We start from the raw sequence: 23,269 nt of genomic DNA on the forward strand, positions 1-23,269 counted from the left end.
TCGTACACCTGCGTTCTCCCCAGGGCACCATCTTTATACGCCTCCTGGAGTGTTTCTGACGCTGATTTTCCCAGCAGAAAACAAAATCTGATGCTTGCGCATTGATCGCGTTTAGTGATGTGTTCTGCCATTTTGTGCTTTTCCAAAGAAGGGGGTCCTGCTGTGTTGACGTCGGCCCTGTGTGTGCTTTCCCTGTGGAACTTTGTGAGACGATACTTTGCAGAGATCTGCACAAGAACATGCTGTAGTGAGATTGAACAACCAAAACTCTGAAATCCTTCTTGTTTTAATTTTATGAACACAGTCCGGTTTCTTTCCGGTACCCCCTCGTACTGGTCGAGTTTTAAACATACCTCAGAGAACTTGAGGAATTTTGAGGGATCCTCCTTCAAGATGAATGGAAGTCCAAGAAGTGCTGTGGACCTCCTGTTCTGGTTGGACTTCTGCAAGACCATCAAAATGCCATGTGTGCTTTAGGGCCATAGATAGAAAACTATCCAACATATTAACATTTTTATAAGGAACCGAGTCAGTCAGTCAGGTAGTTAGAGTAGTCAGTCAGCCAGTCAGTCAGGTAGTTAGAGATTGATTTTAAAGGCATAGAACAGGTAGAATTCAAGTTGATCAAATCACATAATTCTGACCATGCCTCATTAATAATGCTGCGAGTTTGGAAGCATGAAACCCTTTCAATATAAATGCACAAATAACAGAATATAAACCTCTGAAAAACAGTATTCTTTCTGTGAGAAAGCCCTAAAGATCCAACAGCACCGCCTGCTGTCGACTGGATAAATGCAGCCTGAACTAGTCTGGGCATGCCCAGTCACATGACAGCTGCAGGCTGATTCTGCAGGAGGACTTTATGGAGCTGTGTGGCGTTTTTTGTGTGTTTTCCTGCCTTTTGTGTGCGTTCATGACGAAATGTAAGTCATTTTCTACTTCTCACTGAAGTATATTTGATGTTTATTGAAGTATTTTGCTGTTTCATGGACATATGTTGTGTTTCACTTTGCTGATTAGTCCTATTTGAATATAAGTTAGTCCTGCTTGTAATTTGTTGATTCCGCAGCCAAGTTCACATGCTTATTGTGATTCTGCAGCCAATTTCACATGCTTGTGATTTATTGCACATCAATATTGCATCTTGATTTACTGATTGATAATTGTGACTATGATTGGTTTATGTTAGTCATGTTAATTGATTCACTGCTCACTATTGTTTAGAGCATTTTATGACACAGTGATGATTCCTTGTTTTTCCAGACCACACACATATATACACACATACACACATGCATAAACATGCATAGAGTTGCTGTTAAAGAAAGGAGAATAAGAATAAAGAAGAAGAAGAAGACAATCTGATCTCTCTGTCCTGTTTCCCCGACTCTCTGACCGGAGTCATTGGCCATAATCTTCCGCCTCAACCAGAAATCCTATATTTTGAGACTCGCCCCTCAAACACTTTCACTGTTAATAACACAGAACACAAATAATACACCGCATGGCCACCTGTCAGTGTAAATCTGACCTGGGGATGTCATTAAGTGAATGCACATTTCTGCAGTTACTTCTCAAAGTCACAGAACTTCAACAAAACTTGAGCAGGTTACATGGGTTAGGCTGCATTTTCGCAATAAAAGCATGCACTATTTAATCTTAAGTTTTTTTTTTCTTTTTTTTTTCAAATAACACACACACACAAACAGACGCACTCTCAGACGCACTCAGTCCGTTGGACCGTCCAACGGACTGTCCTCAACATAGTCCTAGGCTTTACTTCTTATTGTCTCATGCAAGCTGTTGCCAAAGCTGTCCGTCCCTGGGAGAGGGATCCCTCCATACTGTGGTTCTCCCCAAGATTTCTTCTTTTCCCACTGGGTTTTTGGAGTTTTTTCTTGCCGGATGTGAGGGTCGAAGGCGGTGGTTGCTTCGTTCTGTCTCGTTACTGTAAATATTGACATATTACCATTATGCTTATTCACTGTTTTTACTTTTACCGACAAATGTAACATCTTGAAGCCCTCTGAGGCAACTGTTGTTGTGATACTGGGCTATACAAAAATAAATTGATTGATTGATTGATTGAATTATTTGTACACAGCAGAGGAGACATGGCATGGCATTAAGCATCATGGGAAAACACTGCCAGTGGGGCCGTCCACACCAGGAGAACGCATAGGTCAATAACATTGGGGCCCCAGCGCTCGACCTCCGACCCCGTCCTACCGAGGGACCCCGCACACCAAAGTGTGGAGCCCCCCAGGCCTGCCGGGACCAGAGGACTCGAGCGCAGTGACCCCAGCAGAGGACCGGGACCAACTCCCGGTGTGAAGGACCCCCCCCTGAGGAAACACTGGAGTTAAACAGCTAAAACCATAAAAAGACATGATAGAAGTTAATAGTAAGATAAGATTATAAAGTAATCCAGAGATTCAAGAAGACTTTGGAGCTCGATGCCATGTCCCAGGTTTGTCTTGCGTTTCTTCCGTACTTCATACTGCGCATGTCGATCAACCGTGTCAAATGCTGATCAAGTCCACTGAGGAAGGACTTCAGGAGGTCTGCAGGTACAAGCCATGTAAACTCGGCACCAATCTTTGAGGAGTGGACACATAATAAAACATATTAATCCACGTAAAAGAACAGTTTACTTAGCCCTAGTTTAATACAGGACATGTGAAATGGAAGGATAGCGCAGATGAAGGAAACAGACAACACATTTTAATCGTGGACTAAGGGGATTATTTTGCAAATTCAGTATTTTACTGCTGTCTCAGTCTTGCCTATTACTTAGATTTAAAATTGAAACAATACCTGAAATCAGAAAAGATTTATTTGCCAGGTTTGACAACAAACTAGGAATTCGACTCTGGTTAGCCGCGCTCTCAGCAGGGTACACAGATAAATAACGAAAGGATAAATACACAAAAAAGATAAGAGACACAAAAGTCAAATTAAATCAAGGTAAATTAAATTAAGGTTAACTACTGAAAAGATAAATATCCAAAGGAGAGAGGCATAACATTAACAATAAAAATGAACAAGTATTTACAATAAAAAAAGATAATAAAACTAGAAACTCAAGAATATATTAAATTTATATGGCTAAATGGTGCAAGTAACAGGTTATGGAGGAGGTGTAGTGCAATTGTTTCCTGAGACCCTGAGTTTTTTAGAGTTCATCAGGGTCACGGCCTGGGGGAAGAAACTATTCCTGTGATCTGTAACACCTGCCAGACGGCAGGAGTTTGAAGAGGGTTTGAGCAGGGTGTGAAGGGTCAGCAGATATGTCACCAGCCCTCTTCCTGACCCTGGAGAGATACAGGTCCTGGATGGCAGGACGGCTGGCAAGATGGCAGGATGGAGGGCAGGCTGGCCCCTATTGTCCTCTCTGCTGACCTAATTATTCTTTGCAACCTGTCCTGTCCTGTTTGATGGCCGAACCAAACCAGACAGTGATGGAGGTGCAGAGGACAGACTGGATGATGGCCTTGTAAAAAATTATCAGCAGCTCCTGGGGCAGGTTATACTTCCTGAGCTGTCGCAGGAAGTATAACCTCTGCTGGGCCTTTTTCCTCTCAGAGTCTATGTGAGGAGTCCACTTCAGGTCTCAGGAGATTGTAGAACCCAGAAACCTGAAAGTGTCCACTGTGATGCTGAGGATGGTGAGGGGGGCAAGTGTCGTGGGGGTCCTCCTGAAATCCACTGTCATTTCCACTGTCTTCAGAGGATTCATTTCCAGGTGGTTCTTGCTGCACCATCGGACCAGCTGTTCCACCACTGTCTGTATGCGCACTCGTCACCATCACAGATTAGACCAATGACAGTGGTGTCGTCTGCATACTTCAGGAGTTTCACAGTGGGGTCCCCTGAGGTGCAGTCATTGGTGTAGAGGGAGAACAGCAGTGGGGAGAGGACACAGCCCTGGGGGGTCCCAGTACTGATGGACCGGGTTCTGGATGTGATGTTCCCCAGCCTCACCTGCTGCCTCCTGTCAGTCAGGAAGCTGGTGATCCACTGGGATAATTTCTGGGTAAGTATATCCAGGATGACGGTGTTAAATGCAGAGCTGAAGTAGCAGACAGAGATCAGAGAGTCCTAAAGCTGCCCGGGGGATGGCGCGATACGCGTCTTTCAGGACAGTGCAGTAGTGGTCCAGTGTGTGAAAGTCGGGGAGAAAGTTGGTCTCAAACCGCCTTGCTTTCTTCATTTTCCTCATTTCTTGCCCTCCTGTTCTCTTGCGGTCTTACAGTGTAAGCTCAGAACATCCAGCAATACGATACTTCTGCCGTAGGTTTCCCATCTTGAAACTGAGACTAAATTTCCCTCTTTAGAACCTGGCTCTTTTAAGCATAGGTGTTTTTCAACCAGGGTTTTGGCAACTTCTTCTATTTGTTTCTGAGTTGGATAAGCATTGAATGGCCCGTCCAACCTTGTCAAAAATGTCTACCTTTACATCAGTGTGAGAGGAGAGAGGCAACAGGGAACCATCCTTCTGATAAGCTTCATTTCCTCGCCTGAGCTTCATCTTAATGTCGTAAGAGAATGTGGGTATGGGGAACGGATTCGGCTAGGGTTTTGAGGGTCCAGACGTCTCGCCTGAGGACTGACTGGATGTGTCCAAGCTCGCTGTTTCCAGTGTGTAGTCTGACTGTGGACTGCTGGGTGGTGCCTTCATGATAACATTCAGTTTAACCCTTTCACTGGGTAAATCATCCATGTTGTTCAGATTACAGAACTGACCACCAAATTCTTCATCCTGGAATTTAATGACCATGTCACCCTCCAGATTGAGACAAGTCTCAAGCTCATCCACTGTCTCAGGAAGACCTTCAATGCGAACTTTCTGAATATTGTCATCTAAAAGGACGATGTGGAGCAACATGATGACTTCTATATAGATGGGAAAACAGGAAGAAAAGATATTAAAATTGAGAAAGAATATGACACAATATAAAACTGAAGTCGGTTGATTCTAAACAATTAAACTGACTAAAAATAAATCCTCCACTGATATTTAACATGACACTTTGATAAAAACATGTTTAAACCCCTGTTTCCTCTTAAAGGTGTAATACAACATTTTGATTTCCGGGTGGATCACCTAAATAATTGGTGGGTCTGTTTGTCAATCATTCTGACGAGCTGCTTTCGTAAGGCGGTTCTCCGTGCTTGCGCCCAATCAGCTTCTCCCTTTTGCGCATGCGCATTCAGAGTGTTTATGTAGCCGGTGAGCTTCTGAGCTCGTACTTACCGATGGCGAGTCTGACATAATGAAACTGCAGCTGTTTCGGGAAAAAAAAAGCTTTATTTATGAGCGAGGCGGATCGCAGAAACTGTACAGAGCCGTGCACGCCGGAGAAGAGGAGATTGCGCTCGTACACTTACGCGTTTTCTGGGAGAAGCAGGAGAGCCGGGCGGATGGTCTGGAGCATGCGCGTTGTTCAAAAAGTGAGTAACAGACGTGGGGCTTCGTCTTTTCGAGAAAATGTTGTATTATACATTTAAAATGAAAAAACAAAACAAAACAAAACAAAAAAAAAGAAAAGAAAACTTGCCAAAAAACATTCCTCCTCTTTAAGACATTTTATGCATACTATTTAGAACAGGAATCATTCAACCATAAAAATGTAAGTTATGTTTTTTTATTGCTTCATTTGACTCCTTTTGTGTTGTGTTTCATCCCAAAAAATACAATTTGGCTGCTTTATGGACTGTCTTCATGATGGAGTTTTGACATCTCTCCAGACAGTCAGACAGCATCCCAGTCAAGTAGTCAGTCAGTTAAGGCGTGTTTCCACCTCCCCTACTCTACTTGGCTCGACTCCGCCCCACTTTACTCGACTCGACTCTACTCGGTCTGGTTGTGTCTCCACCGGCCCTGTTTGTCTCCCTGGAAACCCGCCAGTGGGCGGGGAAATCAGACGGTCAACACCCCGCCCCTCAGTGGATGTAAACACGCTGAATGCAGGACACAGAGGCTGTCATGTTTCTTTTGGTTGTTTTTTTTTCTTCCGTTTTTTCGTTGTAAGAAGAGAGTCATAAAATGTTACAAACAGCAAGAAATAATGTGAAAGATAAGTAGGGAAGAGTCTGGAGGCCCTGCAGTCGAATCAAGCCCAAGATGAGACGTGAAGAGCCGTGAGGACACGACAGCTCCAGGTGAGTTACCAATGTGTAACTGCAGTTATTAAGAGAAGTTTGTGCTTTAAATTATTTGCAATATTCTAACATCAGGTCGCGATGTGCGAAGAGTCCTTCAAGCCATACAGTCAGTGATTAGCATTAGCTTATTAGCAATTAGCAGTAGCTTCAGCAATTAAAGAGCATTTCTGTTCTGTTGTCAGCAGCTCAGAGGAGTCTTTTAAATGCTAAGATGAAATTTCAGATGCGCGGTTGAACATGCATTTAGTGCACACAACAAACCCAGGAAAAGTAATAACAATTCAACAATTAAATTAATAGCCCCTCTTCAATGATTAGCATTGCTGTGACATTAGAGGATCCAGGTTCTCAACACCGTTCCCTACATCAAGTTGTCATGAAACTATAAGCAGGCAGGAACAAACATAGCTTTGTAACTATTGATAGTTAAAAAGAAATGAGAAAAATTAACCACTGGGGTGAATGGTCATGTCTTGCCTGGTGATGTTTTAAGGTGTTAAGGCGATTATAATTATAAATTTAATTATTATAGATGATCTTTGTGGAATTAGTTGTATTATTAATAGTACCAGTAGTAGTCATGATAACTCATATTAATATCTATTGAAAAGTCAAAATGCCATCTTTATTTTTATGTAATTTCATTGCATATATTGTTTCTTTCAGAGGTTCTGTCCTATCAGCTGGACCAGGCCTGTCTCTGGACCCACATCTGAGCTGCAGTGGTGGATGAAAAGGTTCCAGCTTCTCAGCTGAGCGGTGGAGGGATGTTCCTGGTTCAGCAGCCCCGGAGCCCACATGTGGAGTGGTAAAGATGTAGAAGCAGGAAATGGGATCCAGGATGTTCTGATGCTCCATCTGATCAATCACTATTAAGGACGACTGAGTTTGGAACAGATTGTTACTGTAATCAGTTAAACCAGCGTTGATCAATTGTAAAGACATAAAAACTGCTTTTTACTGCAGCATAAAAGTATGTTGAAAATAATGATTGCTGATCTAAGTTCATTCAATATTGCCCTTGGTGTTTTTTCAACCTGTCGTTCAATAAATTTGTTGTGCTTCTGTAGATCGGTTGTTTCCATACATGATTCAAAATATTTCACGTAACAATTTTGTCATATTGTTTACAACAGCAGAGAGTAAACCGAGCTTAAATAAAAACTTTATTGATAGGTAATATCAATTGCAACTCCACAACAAAAACAAATGCAGTTGTGTTATTAATGGTTCTCATGGTTCCCAGCTTCCTCCGTGGTGAGTAGGTCCTGTCAGAACCAACGGCCTGACTGAAAGCAGCATGGCGTCACTCTCTTCTAGAGGTGTCCCCGACTAAGAATTTCCATAGTCGAATCTGATTCGTCCGATTCTCCCGACTGATAGTCGAATCTATCATCTTGTTTGGCGGAGTGGGGGAAGGGGGGGGGGGGGGGGGGGGGGGGGGGGAGCGGGGGGGCGCTGCAGAGCGTGCCTACACGGGGAGTCGGAGCAGCGCAGCACAATGCAGAGCGGTGCTCACATAGCACACGGAGCGTCGGGGCGCCTATACCCACAGCCGGCCCTGATTGCACTAATAATAATAAAAAATACAAATAATTTAAAAAAAAACAAAAAAACAGCGCAGGCAGGTAAAACAACACTTATTTTTTTCCTACACACTGAAACACAGACTGGAACAAAGTGTCATAACTCTCAACATCAAACAAATGAAGTATAGTTCAAATGACCAGAACCAAACCCTCTTCTAACAAACGGGCTAAAGCATGTCATTTATTTGTATCTATAGTCTCTGCAGATAAGCTCACATTTTTTGGCTAAACAGTTTCTCACATTATCTGCTCAAATTAAATGAAAGGCTTAATTGCACTGTGTCGGTCCGTTTCGCAGCGCAACATCCATGCAAAAACAAACACTAAATTAAATAGAATTAGCCTTTTAGATAAATAAAAATAATAATATAATAATAACCTAAAATATTACAATTAAACGAAATAAAAGTCAGCATTAAAAATGTGAATTGAGTAACAGAACCGTCTTTTATTAGCCCAATTATCTGGCTACTTACCCGTTTAATGTGGAAAGCCATGTTGTTGTGGAGTGATATGAAAGAACACAATTTGCATTTGACTTTTTTTGGATCATCTTTGACTTGGTCTGAAGTTCTGTTTTTTTCCGACATTGTAAGACTTTTAAAGTTAAGCCAAATCACCACCGAGATGCTGCTCTGTGACGGAGCTCTGCGCAAAATGGGATTGTGCCACTCACCATGGTGGTTGATTCACAGACACTAAATAGATAGAATATTGAATCAAACTACAAGTTAAGTAAATTTTTCCACAGTGTATTTGATAGGCTAACATGTATATCAAATAGGCTTTATATCATGTTTATTTGGGGAAAAAAAACCAAGCAATTCTATGTAAAATCAGTCATTCAGCACCCCCATACAGCTGGAATGGAATGGTCCTCGTTTAATAATCACATTTTTTCGATGCTTCGACTGCGTGATTGGTAGTCGAATCAGGCCCCTTCGAACGAATCGTCGAATCGTCGACTATCTGAGGACAACCCTACTCTCTTCCCTCCTGCTCCCTGGATTCTCCAGCCTCGCTGAGGACCAGTTCAGATGTTCGTCTCGCTGGATCCGGTTCTGCCTCTGATGCTCCAGATTCTCAGAAAGGACTCTGGCAGGACAGCAGAGACGTCTGGCTGGAACAGGGTCCTGGTTCTCTGGCCTAGATGTGGCATGGTGGGGAGTTGCACTCCCCTCCACTTGAGGCAGTGTGGCTTCTAATTACTGGGCGTCTATAAATATCCCTGCTCCGCCCTTCCTCTTCCTCTTCCTCTTCCTCCTTCATGGGACTGACAGACATGTGGCTGCTGTCCTGACAGCGTGTCTGTGCAGGATAGTGTGTGGCCTCCCACAAAGGTACGCATGTCCTGTTTCTCTTTAGTCCGCTTAGCGGCCTCAGCAGTGTATTTACCCCAGCCCTGCGTTTCACAGCTGTGAATTGACTGGGAGCTGGACTGCCCTGGAGTCTGTGTGGGAGCGGTGTGTTTCCTGCAGCCGCCGCCACTGCTGTATCGGGCTGTGTATGCTCTCCTTCATGCTGCCAGGTGTGCCAATCCCTCCTCAGTAGGGAACAGTGATTTATTGTTTAGATTAATTTCATTATTTTGGTGTGATTTCATGGTTTGTTTTACAGTGGTGCAGTCATCAGCTGCAGTTGACCCCAGGCTTTACTGCTGTTTTGGCTCTCCTTCTTTGGATGTGCTTGACACCTGCTCGTCGCACCACGGCCTCCTCAGTACACCCTGCTGCCCTAGGGGCCTGATGGACCACCCAGGCTCCTTGAGAAGTGTGGCTCTCCTGCGTCGAGCCTAGGAGCTTGAGCCTGCACCATGCTCGGGCATTTTTAGAAATGCAGACGCACTTTTCCTTCTGATTTTCTTCTTTTTTTCCTTCTTCTGTTCGATTGCGTTTAATAGTGATTACGTTGCTTTATTGTTCTCTGTTCTATCCCTTTGGTTCTTGTTATTTTGTAATGATTTGTTTTTTTCATTTCGTGTAAATTACTTTGTTCCTCTTTCGTTTGAATATTTAGGTATTGGGTTTTTGTTTTCAGGGTATGAGGGCTGCCATCATTTTGTGAGTTTAATTGTTGATTTTCTTTTCTTTTGACAGGTGCTGGGGGTCCCAGAGCGGCAGCGGTTCCCTGGTGGTGGTTCCGTTTTCACTTTTTGGTTTGCTGTGTCACGGGTGCTGTGTGTTTTTGGATCCTCCCCCCTTTCTGTTACCGCTGTCGTGGTAAGCCCCAGCCCTGTCCAGTTTGGTTTTGTTTGGCAGGCCTCAAACCCCATTTATTTTGAGTTAGTCTGTTGATTTTAACATTAGGAATTTAATAAAGTTTGTTTTAATTTGAACTCACGTCTCCCGTCCCAGTGAATCCTTTGAACCTGCGGGCCCTTGTTTTTTGGTTTAATTTGGTTTAGCATTTGAGATCCTGGGGTGCAAGCCCCCAGGTGGCGTTGTCTTTGATTTGGTTGAATTTTGGTTATCCCTCCCATTCATTCTGCCACATAAACAGAGTGATGGGAACTGATATTAAATGCTGTTCAATCCCTCATCATCTTGTAGTTGTGATGGTTTTGTGTAACTACTTAAAATTGCACACTCTTCTACACTTCCCATTACTGCATTTGTACGGGTGTGTGACTTAAAAAATATATAAATATAAAGAGAGATTCAGATGAGCCTTCACATTTTGATTTTGAGGCTTTTGTCTCGATATCGGTGTTTGTTGCTGAACAGCAACTGGATTTCCCCCCTGTGCAATTTAGAAAATATATGTCCGTGTATTTATAAAGATATATGTAGAAACAGTTGGAAGGAAACCTACGGTGCAGAGCAGCAGGTGGAGGAGACGGTCCCTGTGCAGGAGGAGGAGATGGAGCTGCTGTCATGGCAGGGAGTCTGGGAGTTCGGATGGGGAGACCAAACTGTCCTCACTGAATGAAATAGAATACACACACACAAAGAACAATAAAGTCAAGTCAGTGTGGTTCAAACTCAGCCCTAACATGTTCTACTCATTTCGAAAATCCACCTTCCTCCTTAGGAGGGGCTTTAAAACGTGTGTGATAACTTTAGTAGAGCAATGCTCTCAAACAACTGTTCAAAAAAAATGTGTGAGCTTTCAGTCGACATGAGGGCTTTAATATTGACTGTCTCAAGTCGTTTTTTACATAATGATGAAGGGAAAAACACGTTTCATTTCACTACATGAAGGAAAAGAATCAGACACAGAATCTTTATGCATATGCTAAAATTGAAAGTGCCTCAGAAAATAAAACTTTGTCCGGTGGTTATGTTAAATATCAAGCTGCTATCAGCAGCTTTACTGCTGGCTTTCTGAGTGTGATTACGTGACTTCGAGGACAATGACTAAACTCCTGAGAGTAGCAGCGTCTGAACACATCCTTTCACAAACTGTAAATCCAGATAACTCATTTTTCTACCTTATAACAAACTCTGATCACCAGAAACTCACCATTATCCTCCATCAGCGACTCCAGCAGCGCCGTGGCAGAGTCCTGGTCCGTCCCGGTGTTTACAAGTCGGTGGCCGTAGATTGTCCATCTGTTGGAACTATCCCCAGGTCTTTCCAGCCCCGCTCTTTGAGTTCTGGTCCGTGTTTCAGTTTTTCTTGGCACTGGGTTGTGGTTCGGTGGGCTCCGTGGTCCGCCACCAACTCCAGGTGGTCTTGAAAAAACGTTGGGCGGTACCAAGCTCCGGCTGGATCTTTTCATCCCCCACTTAACAAACGAGCATCTGAATCCTCCCAACAGGCCATGGAGTTACTGTCTGCTGCGGTGAAATTGTTTTAATTACTGTTATTTTGTTCATTTACAGTTTATTGCTCTTCTCTTTCTCCTCCGCATCAGAGCAAAGCAACATGGCGGAGCTCAGGTTTCGCTTCAGCCACAGCTAGTCGCTGATTGGTCAGTGATTGACCAATCAGCGACCAGTATGTGTTGACGTCACATTTTCAGCCCGACTCAGCCCGAGTCGACCCTGCTGTCGAGCAGGGCCGAAAACCTACCCGGGTTGCGTGAAAGCGGGCTGGTGGAAACGTCCGCAAGCGGGGTAGAGCCGAGTCGAGCCGAGTAGAGTAGGGGAGGTGGAAACACGCCATAAGTCACTCAGATAGTCAGTCAGTTCACTCAGATAGTCAGTCAGTCAGTCAGGTAGTTATAGTAGTAGCTCAGATAGTCAGTCAGGTGGTGAGTAGTCAGTCAGTCAAGTATTAAACTAGTGTTGATATATCAAAGCCGTATTTACAAATAAACATGATCTAATCTGATCTAAAATCTATAAATTAAATACCTCAATATAGTAGAAACACCCTGGGTGAGACAACGAGTTGTCCTTGATGGTGGTAAGGGGACAGTGGGCAGTAGCTGTTCAGTTCTCCTGGTTCAGCAACAAGGTCTGCAGAAGGTTTCTTGATGAGCTCAAAGCATCTGAGGTGCTCAAAAGTACCAGGAGGCAAAAGGCTCAATGATGAATGAGGCCTTTTCTCCAACAATCAGTACTTTGAGAATTTTTCCGAAATCAGGGAGGCCACTTGTGGTACCTAGAGACACAAACATACCCTCAGTGTACACTGTGCCATGCAGAGAGGCAGTAGAAGTAAGAGACACAGATGGGAAATCTTTATACTTTGACTTGATGGCTTGTCAAACTGAATAATCCAAAATGTCTGGAGTAACAAAAAACACATTTCTAGCTTCTACTGGGGGCTTGAAAAGGCTGGGCATGTCCAGGAAATAAGCCAGCATGAGTCTTGTAGTGAGTAAAATATTCTTGAAATTTTTCACATCACAGACAATTTTTTTAAATAAACTATGCTTAGCTTCAAAACGAAGAGTTCAACAGTCAAGCAATGGCCCAAAGCAATGGATGAGGAAGGGATAGTGTTCAATAAAATGATGCTTCGGTCTTAATTTGAAGTCCAGGAAATCTTCCTGCAGTAGTTGCCTATGGATCGATATTTTGTGCTCCAAATAGCACAACGATCCAGTTGTAAACACAGAGGAGGCAAAAAGTTCCAAAATGTCTTTCAGTTCAAGCAGAATCCTCCAACTTGTGTTGTTCTCTGTGGGACGAGATGACCGACCATCAGGGATAGCAACCTTAAAAGAGTCCAATTTCATGTCCATTGCCCCCGATTGTTCCATTAACTTTAAAAGTCTGACTTAGTCCATGAGGTTGATTGGTCTTATCAGAGAATGAATATGGGAAGCTCTGAATGGCAGTATTTGATTCTTCAAATGTTAAGTATTTATCAGAGATCAATTTCCCGAGACACCAACTAAGTTCAACAGGCGCAATTCCCTCTAAGAGGTTGTGTAAAACATCAGGTGGGAATCCTGTTACAGTGTGAAAATAGGTCAACTTGTTTAAAACACAGTCATGTTTGACACCATCTACACATGACAAATCTGTGTCCTCTTTGAGCTTTGATACACTGACTTCATAGGACAACTTAGTCCTGAGAGGAAAGGACTCCCTTCTAACTTCAATAGTCTGAATGTCTTTACGACTTGCTAAACAAAATCTACAAAATTTATCGACATTAAATGATTCCTGAAAACCTGAGAGAGAGAATGTGCTCCTAGGTTATCAGCAGATACAAAAGCCACAGTACCTTTACCATTTGCCCCCAGCCGCTGGATAAAACCACCGTGATTTTCAAGAATTTGGATCTCATTCAAAAGAGCATCTAGAACAGCATCATAACTAACATTTTTCATATCAGCACTCTTACACAAAATCGCAAGATAAATAGATGACAGGGCAGATCTATATTTGATTGGGAGATTTGCAATAACCCAATACACAGCACACACTTTGTTTCTTTCTGGAGGTGCCTAATGGATTACACACCTCAAATTCATCAATATACAAAACAATTGCTAGATAACTCATCTCTGGACAGAAGTGGATTTTCTTTGAAAAACAGACCACCACGAAATGACTTAAATTGGTCAAGCTGTGAATGAACACAAGATTCTTCTGTTAACACTTTGTCAAGGATATCATTCCTACTCAGCAATTCAGTTAGGACACGAAGTATGGGCACATATACAAAATTTTTTTTCTTGTCTGAATCAAGAAAATACTGTACTGGTTCAATGACTGGAAAATTATCTTTGAAAAACGTGATCTTTTGTGATCAGTGCCAAACGGACCACTCCTAGACAGAAAACCAAGTGGATTTGTTTCCTGAACGACCTATGTTAATAATGCCAAGAGGGACCCTTCAGAGTTACAGTTATGTTTCCGTAACACATTTTCAATGGATTTATTTGTGCACTCTCCAGCTAAAGTACCAATGTCATAGAGTGATTCAACTATTTCCTGTGTAGCTGACTTTGGTACATGTAGGATTGTCTGCATACGGAGAAATAAGGACACAAGTCTATGCTTGATTGAGTCTCCATTAACATCTTCTAAGTCCTCTTCTTCTGAGACATCATCTTGAGAGACATCAATGTCTACTGGTGCTGTAACATCACATTCCTTACTCGGTGTTACTGGTAGATCTTGGATCAACTCAGGTCTTTAATCCTTCAACACACAACCACTATGATATCTACTTCTATGTGCTGTATAGGTGGAATAGACAGCTGACTTAAAAAGACAGTGGTGAAAAGGGTACTTTAAAGTTTCCTTATTTTTCAAACGGACTTGCAGATGACATCTCTGAAAACTCACATTGTTCACAGTGCAGTTTATATGTCACAGTGCTTCTTCCATGAGCCACAGCATCTTGATGTTGACCAGTCACTGTTTCATGCTTGAGTAAATGATTCTTGAGAGCAACTTGAGTCAAAGGAGCAAACACAGTCACCGTAGATGCAAGGCAAGGGACAAGTCCTGCTATAATGTTCGTGTTTCACCTTATAATGTCTAATTATACTGCGCTGGTTACAGGTCCACTGCATATGATTGCATAGACAACAAAATTGTCTCTCTTCCTGTAAAAAAAAGAAAAAAAGATTCAGTGTTAAGCACATTTATGACGTGACTGAAAAATAGCATAATATGTCCCCTTTAAACTGATGCAGCTCAATGTGAGTAACCTGGCCAAGCACCCCTCTCAATTAAACGATGCATATACTATTGTTTCTTTTATCCAGACACTCAGATAATAGCCAGTTTTACTGTTATTGCCCTGTCCACACTAGAGATATCTTTAAAGATGTGTGCACCCACACTGCTGAACAGTAACATTGTGGAAACATCGTCATCGTATCCATTCAAATATAAAAGGGGAGAAAAAAAAATCATCCACTTTCTGTATGAGCAAAATACATATTGGCGATCTAGGTGGTTCCATTCTCGGCTGAAATGTGTTCAATAGTGAGTAAAGTGACATCAAAGCGAGTTTAACTGAGGACGCTCCTCTTCACGGACATGTAGCACAGCGCGTGGCCACGATTGATCTAACCCGCTTAATCACCGGGGTCCAGCCACCTGCTGATACCGGCTGGTCTCCTGAGTGAAGTCCCCCACCAACAGCTCAGCCGCAGCCGGCTGGCTGCTCCCGGTGTGTTCCTACCAGCGGCCGGCCGCGGCCTGGTGCTGAACCGGTGCCTGGGGCGGTCCTCAGTCCGGCCTGGTGTTGCCGCGGGCATGATGCCGGTGGGCGGGCTGCCGGCCGCTGGTGGAAACACACTGGAAGAATGAAAAGGTGTCCGGCGCATAAAACTACATTGGAGTCTACATTTTCTTGCCTGCATCGACTGAATTCACTTACCAGCAAGCTAGCAAGATACAAATTATAGCAACATTACTAACGTTAGCAAAATACAGGTAACATCACTTCTCTCGAACACATGCAGCAAACAAACTTTAAGAAGGACGACGAAGAAGGAAGACAAAGCTTTTGACAGGAAAAATCACATTAAGTTAGCTAACTATGCCAACAAGCTTGCACTGCACAAGACAGAAGCATAACGGCAGGACGCTTTATATTTAACCAAGCATTTGTACACTCATATGGTAGAAATAGCATTATGAACTCACCTTTTAAACCAACTGAAGTAAAATATCGTTAGTCCAGCACATGGAGGTCCGAAAGAAAGCGAGGACAATGAATGAAAATAAGTGCATGTCTTCGTGCAGGCACGGGTTGACCAAGGAGCTGTGCAGGGGCAGTGTTCTAAGCATGTGCAAAATCCATCACACTATCGCACAAGTTCGCCACTAACATATTACAAAGTTGACTGTACTATTTCATTAGCTGAAAGCATCAAAACTCAACATTTGTAATTGTCTCAACTTTTTTAGTAAAATTCAGTTGACCTGACGCACAAAAATAAGTTGAAGGAACTAAAACCAAAAAAAAAATTACAGTGCTCAGCTGCAGGTTTAAACCCCCAACATGCTCTGTCACCAATTCAGGAAGTGATACTTGTTGAATAATTTTATAATATTCTTTACATCATGCTTTTTATATTATGTTATTTACTATTCTTTTTCTGTTCGCCTGCCTGTCATTTTTCATTTTTACGAAGCCTCTTGGCAGCTGGACAGTTTGTTTTTTCTAAAGCTAAGACTACAGGTCAATTGTCTCTCTGTCTCCCTCTGGCGCAAATGAGGCTCATTGGACAAGAAATGTGACACTATGATTTGTTGCACAACACCTGGCATTTGGAGACTTGATGGAGGCTGATAGGGCCTCCCAAGGGGTCACGGACCTTTGTAGGGAGGGGGGAAGAGAGTCAATTGAGAAGCAACGAATGGTTTTGAGCAATTGTGTCTTGACGAAGAGTCATTTGAGAAGCAACGAACTCCCAGAAAATAGTATAAATAGATGGAGCGGAGAGCGATCAGCGCGTCAGTTCTTTTTGGTTTGCCTGACTCCCAGGGGTTTTTTTGGAAATAACGTCCTCTTTTTGAATTCTGACTTCGACTCTGCCTGATTGTTCCGAGGAGAACTACGATTGAAGACTTCAAGAACCAAGAGTGGATATACTTGAAGATTTTGAGATTTTCCCGGAAATATGTTTGTGGGTTTTTTTTGCACCATCACTGGCCTAGGATACTTTTTAAATAAAAATCCACGACATACTACAGGAGAGTATCCACCTTTGAAACTCGAGGAGTTGTAGACGCAGACCATTGAGGACAGCAATGCTGATTTGGAGTGTCAACATCTCAGCACTCAAGCCAGGGAAGCACAACGCCTGCAGCAGGAGGCACAAGATGTCATGCCCTGTGCCCCTGCACCCATGTGGGGGCGCTCGGGTCCTGTTTTGTGTTTGTCTGCCCTCATGTTCTCCTGCCTGGTCACCTGCCTGCTCCTCTTGTTCTCCTGTCTGGTCTGTCTCGTTAACTCCCTAATGCGCTGCACCTGTCCTGCCCCCTTTATTAAGCCCCAATCTCCTGGTGTGTCTTGTCGGTTCGTTGTGGGTTGTCCGTGTGTTCTGTGTCCCTGCCTGCACCTCAGCTCGGCTTGCGTTCCTGTTCCCTGGATTCCTGTAAATAAACCTCCTCAACTCTGCCTGACTACCTGCGCTTGGGTCCTTCCATCCTGCACACGTGACACAAGAGGCATGTGAAGCTATCGCTAAACGTCTCGACAGGCAGAGATGACTTAAAGGGCAACTCCGGTTTTTTGACACCTGGACCTTATTTATAGGTGTGTGCATGCTCATTTACTCACTCAGACAAACATTGTGCAGCTCGGAGTCCTTCAGAAGTTATTTAGATTCAACCGATTTAAAGGGGGGCCACTGCAAGGGAGCTTCAGCGCGGGACATAATCTCTGCAAAATTGCTCATTTCGGCTATATATTTTTTCATCCATCGCCAGTGTTATCATAAAGTCAGCTCATCTATTGTCTTCAGAGAGATAAATAAGATATTATATGTCAAACTGAACGATTTATGGCCCCCCAATAAACCCCTCCCCTCGCCATTTGTCCACCATTTGTCCAGTGTTTGTCCACCGCGCATTTGTCCACCGCCCCCCCCCCTTCCCAAACTTCCTTCCTTCTGAGGTCTTTTGAAGTTTTTACGATGTGCTAGGTGTTGACACATCTGAAGGGATGAGTAGGAGCCAGACAGACGGATAGAGGGGGGTGAATTTATATTGTACTTAGAGATGGCGGAGAAACGTGTTATGAAGAGGTTATATTACAAGCCGAGTCATCCTGGTAGTTTCGGTGGGGTAGAGCGGCTTCATTAAGCGGTTCAAGATGAGACGGGAAAGAAAGACAGGGTGGAAGATGTGAAAGATTTTTTATCATCTCAAGACACCTATACTCTGCATAAACCGACTCGGGTACATTTTCCAAGGAACAGAGTTTTTGTTACAAGACCTCTAAAACAATTTCAGACAGACCTTTGCGATATGCGGGCGTTAGCAGATGAAAATGATGGGTGTAGTTATTTACTCACGGTCATAGACGTTTTTTCCAAATTAGCGTACGTGCGAGCTTTGAGAAAGAAGACTGCGGCTGAGGTGGTGTCTGCCTTTGAATCCGTCTTTCGTGAGAGCCAGATACCTGAAAAACTACAGACTGATGCGGGAAGAGAATTTTTCAACAAAAGTTTTGAGATTCTGATGAGGAAACACAACATCATACATTTTGCCACAGCCAGTGATCTAAAAGCCTGCGTGGTTGAAAGATTTAACCGAACGTTAAAGACCAGAATGTGGAGATATTTCACTGCTAAGAACACTAGACGGTACGTGGAAGTCCTGCCAGACTTAGTAAAAAGCTATAATAACACTTACCACAGCAGTGTAAAAATGCGCCCGGTTGATGTGACTAAGGAAAATACCCGCCGTGTGTTTCACAATTTCTACGGTACGCCTACACCACGAGACAAGAGAAAAAAAAAAAAAATAAAGTCAGGATTTAAGGTCGGCGATGTTGTCAGAATATCCAAGTTGCGAGGGGTCTTCGACAAAAAATACGAACAGAGATTCACGGACAAAGTTTTTACGGTGTCAGAATGCATTCCGCGTATTCCGATGGTATATAAATTCAAAGATTACGACGGCGCAGTGATCGAAGGTTCATTCTATGAGCCGCAGCTGGTATTAAAGGTCTCCAAAAAAAAAACTCCTCCGAGCCTTTTTTCCTTTCGTAGCAACAAATGCAGGCGCGAAAGCACATAGTGCCTGAAACACCCGCTCTGGACTGCCACGCAATGCTATAAAGCACTTTTTTTTTCCAAGAAGGAGACCCTGTTTGTGCATCACCCTCCAAGGACTCACGCTTCAGAGGTCGACCTGGTGTCAGCGTTGGATCGACGGGTTTTGCGTTTCAGTGTTTTTATTTTTTCCTCCTTTACCCCACCTCCACTGAGTCAGCATGGGGGGAGGATGTGTGTGTGTGTGTGTGTGTGTGTGTGTGTGTGTGTGTGTGTGTGTGGGTGTGTGTGTGTGTGTGTGTGTGTGTGTGTGTGTGTGTGTGTGGGTGTGTGTGTGTGTGTGTGTGTGTGTTCTGACCTGAGGAACCATTTACGACCCAACCGTAAGTGTGTGTGTGTTCTGATCTGAGGAAGTCATTTGACATTCTGGCATCCTGTCTAGGTGAAGAAAGCAGAGTTTTTGTGTCTGATTTAAGGAAGTTGAAGGAACTTGGACGCTGACGATGATTCTCTGGAGGTGAGAAGCACATCAGGCATGTAGAGACGCGAGGTCTGGGTGTGAGTGTTTGAAGCTAGCTACAGCTGCTGATTCTGGAAGTGAGTACAAATAAGGCCTTATAGCCTCACCATGCAGAGGTGCTGAAGCCATTTGTTTGCGTCAATTGACGCTTTTGTGGTTTTCCACAGAGTTTTCCCGTTGTGTATTTAGTATGGTCAAGTCAATCAGAGAAGTTGACAAACAGATGAAAGAAATAAGACCATCATTTCAGATTAGATTCCCTCATTCCGTGTCTCCTCACAGAATGTTCTTTAAAGCATCTGAGTATCGACCCGTTTTGCTGTTTTTGGGGGCCAGTTGTATTCCGGGGCATTCTTGCAGGCCTGTACTACAACCAATTCCTGCTCCTTAGTGAAGCAATCTTTATTCTTACGATGGAGTCAATAACCCCCCTGTGCAAATAGATCATGCTGAAAAACTACTCTGGAATTCAATGGTTCAATGTTTCCGTGCACATCTTTTAATAATAACATCAGTCCCTCTGGAGAAAGACAAACAGTATTTGTGGACTTTCTACTCTGTCCGAGAATGGTTTATCTACCGGTCTGCTTGATAGAATGCTAATGTTCTGATTCCCTCTATTGTGAACAGTCAAGTCACCACATCAACATCAAAACAGAGGCTGCTTTCTGCCAAACAGGGAAATACTGTCCTACCGTCTGATGTATGTTTGGAATGTTTTACTGTTACTCACTCTGGAGCACAAATTCTATATAATCTTAATTTTGATAGCATATCTTTTTCCTAATAATGAAAACATTTCTAAATCACAAACAAATGTTGAAATTTCCAGCCATCTCTCTCAACCGGTAACAGTTCTGACAGCGGTTCTCTTGATGGGACACCAGAAATGCTGACAGTTTGAACAGTGTCATTACTTCATGGACAGTATATCTCCTGCTGACGAATACAAGAGAGAAATGCACCGACATTTATGAGAAACTTTTTTGGTTTCCCTTTAATGTTTAAACAAATCTTTGGTATTTCTACCGGTGTATTTGAAACTTGTGCCTGAATAACCATCATTATTATTATTTGATCACCGTCAGCGTACCAATACTGTCGGCCTCTTCATTGTGTAGAAGTTTTTCTCCACAGAAATGAAACTGCTCTCTGTTCTGGTGTAATGTTTGTCTTTGGTACTTGTTGAGTTTTGGCCTTGATTCAACACTTGTGGCACTCCGGTGGGTCTAGCTACTTTAGCTTCATCTCTTTTTTTTTCCTTTGCTCACAGTCTCTGGTAATGGCATGTATCATTAAGGTTTCTTCGCTCTTGCCAGTGTTTGATCATTAGTATTATTATTATAACGTCGGCCCCTAAATCGTCGTTGATTTGGTCTTATCCTGTCTCGTCCTCATCCTCTGAAGCCTGGTTGTGTTGATACAAACGGTCTATACTCTCCCAGAGTTGTGTATTGTACAGCATGAATCTTAGCTTCTTTTTTTTTTTTGATTTGCAAACAAACCAGTTACATCTAATCCTCTAGTCCTTTTTTAGTAATTCCACAGGACTCAATGAAAACACGTCTGGGGCTGCTAATTCTTTAAAGTATCAGCATCCTGTGTTCCCAGTCCATTAATGATCATTGACACAAAGAAAGGTTCAGCTTTATGTGACACTTTTAATTTTACCATTTCTTTCCAACATTTAAGAAATCTTCCTGCATATTCAGACACCTGTTCATCAGTCCGTTCTTACAGTGAAGTACTTGTTTTATCACATCTGCTAAATGTGATAAAACCACCATAAACCACCATAAAGTCCACTCATTTGACATGTTAGTCACTGTTCATGTACATATAACATGAAAATTTCCCCACTTATGTTACATCATCTTGTTCAGGAGAACCTGATGAGGCTTTACGTGTGCTCGGTTTGCTGATAGGAGTCACGGTATAGCCACAATCTCCAGTTGTTCGAGGTGCTGAAACAAGGCGACTTTTTTCCTTTTTTCCCCATTATAATGGATGAGGGCCGGAGCAAGGCAGGATTTCAGACTTCCAACTTTGAGCGCTAATAAAATCCACACCGTAAGACTTTTGACAAAGTTGTTCACAACTTTTGTAGAGAAACTTGTCCTCTATCACGTCGTGTGACTCTGATGTCTGTACGATAAACGGTCTCGGAGGAGATAATTTTTTTCGTGAGGAGTGATTTTGAGCAAAATTTTACTTTGAAAGGGAAATTGTGGACTTCCTGTTGGATTTAGGTCAAGGGTGTCAGCACGTGAAATGTAGATCTTGATGAGACAAACACGTGAGTGTCAACGCGTCAACGTTGGTTTGATCTCTGCGACATTCCTACGGGTCGTGGCGACAATTTTACTGTTTCTAGGTGGCGCTAGAAAGCAGATGAGGTTAATTTTTCCATTTTATAAAATTTTTCGCCGGTCATGATGTGCGTGCCAAATTTGGTAAGTTTTCGTGCATGTTTAAGGGGTCAAATTTGGGGTCAAATCGGAGGGACGTAAAATAATATCTAAGAAGAAACAAACGGACGAAGAACAATAGAGACCTTGCCCTCCAGGCATGGTCCCTAATGAAGAAGAAGAAAAAGAAGAAGAAGAAGAAGAAGAAGTAGGAGAAACACCGGAAGAACAATAGAGACCATGCCCTCTGGGCTCGGTCCCTAAGTATAGAACGACGACAATAAACAAACGAATAACAATAGAGACCTTGCCCTCCGGGCTCGGTCCCTAATAAACCTTGACCTTGAACCTTGACCTCTTCTCCACCGACTCATCATGGTCGATGTGAGTTGCTTCATCATTCACTTAGCTCACAACCCAGTCACAGTGGAAGATCTGAGAACATCGCTCCCATGCCCAATTCTGTGCACATGGGACACTCAGTCCAGCTGCCTTCCTTCGTGCCTCCTCCTCCGGCACCACAGAGCATATAACCTCCATCAGCTCAGCCAGTACAGCAGCACCCAATGCTTCAACCTGCTATCATCCCTCGTGCACTGCACCCACTACCACAGCTGGTTATCCTGCTGCAACCTCTGCTTCATTGCAGCCAGCTCTCAGCACAACTGTTCACCCTGGGCCCGCTCCGATGTCACACCAAGCCTCTGCAGTTCCCGCTGGTATCCAAGATTCACAACCGTCTGGCAGAACCTCATTTCGCAGCCAGTTCTGCTCTCCCATACCAGCATATGAACTCAGTCATTCAGCCTGCACCTCCTGCTGTGCCTTCACACAACCTAGCATATCCAGGCCCAGAGACACTGATACACCACACTCCATATGGTGTTCCCCAGCCAATACTGCCTGTATTCGAACGTGACCGTGAGAGTGACTTTGCCCTTCTCAAGATGGCTCTGGATAACCTGATGGGTGGTCATCGACACTTGACTGAGCAATATCAGTATCAGGTGCTTCCTGGCCACTTGAAACTGCCTAGCACTTTTTATATAGCTAAGGGCCCATATGTACAACCCACAGCCTTACACTATGGCTTTACAGGCTTTACAAGATAAATACGGCCAGTCCTGGCAGCTTGTCCAGTCAGAGCTAGGTGGTATTCTCAACTCACCTGCCATCAAGTTTGGCGATGCTGAGGCCTTTGACTCATTTGCCCTCTCCATCCAGTCTCTTGTAGGCATGCTTGGGACACTTGAAGGACCGAATGGTTTCGAGTTGAGGTGTGGATCCCATGTAGGTTGCCTTTTAAATAAAATGCTTCCCTTCTTCAGTGACAGTTTCATTTAATACTGTCTAAACCGTGGGGTCCTCCGAACAGGGTCAGACATGACTTACACCCTGCTTGACCTGGCGAGAGGAAAGACTTGACCTGGGTCTCCAAATGTCCGATGGCTGATGGGGGTGAACCTGGGATGCTGGGATTCACTGCTGAACCCTC

The 23,269-nt window shown here is 43.4% G+C and overlaps 1 long non-coding RNA gene across 1 annotated transcript; it reads left to right on the forward strand.

Annotated features, from left to right (window-relative positions):
• The first annotated feature begins 9,038 nt into the window (after positions 1-9,038).
• Positions 9,039-9,975, forward strand: LOC115398512 (uncharacterized). The gene is made up of 3 exons (XR_003932578.1): positions 9,039-9,100; positions 9,176-9,288; positions 9,378-9,975. It is a non-coding gene; the product is annotated as an uncharacterized LOC115398512 (long non-coding RNA).
• The last annotated feature ends 13,294 nt before the right edge of the window (positions 9,976-23,269 follow it).

This window comes from Salarias fasciatus, chromosome 12 (genome assembly GCF_902148845.1).
Source record: "Salarias fasciatus chromosome 12, fSalaFa1.1, whole genome shotgun sequence".
Taxonomy (NCBI): Eukaryota; Metazoa; Chordata; class Actinopteri; order Blenniiformes; family Blenniidae; genus Salarias; species Salarias fasciatus.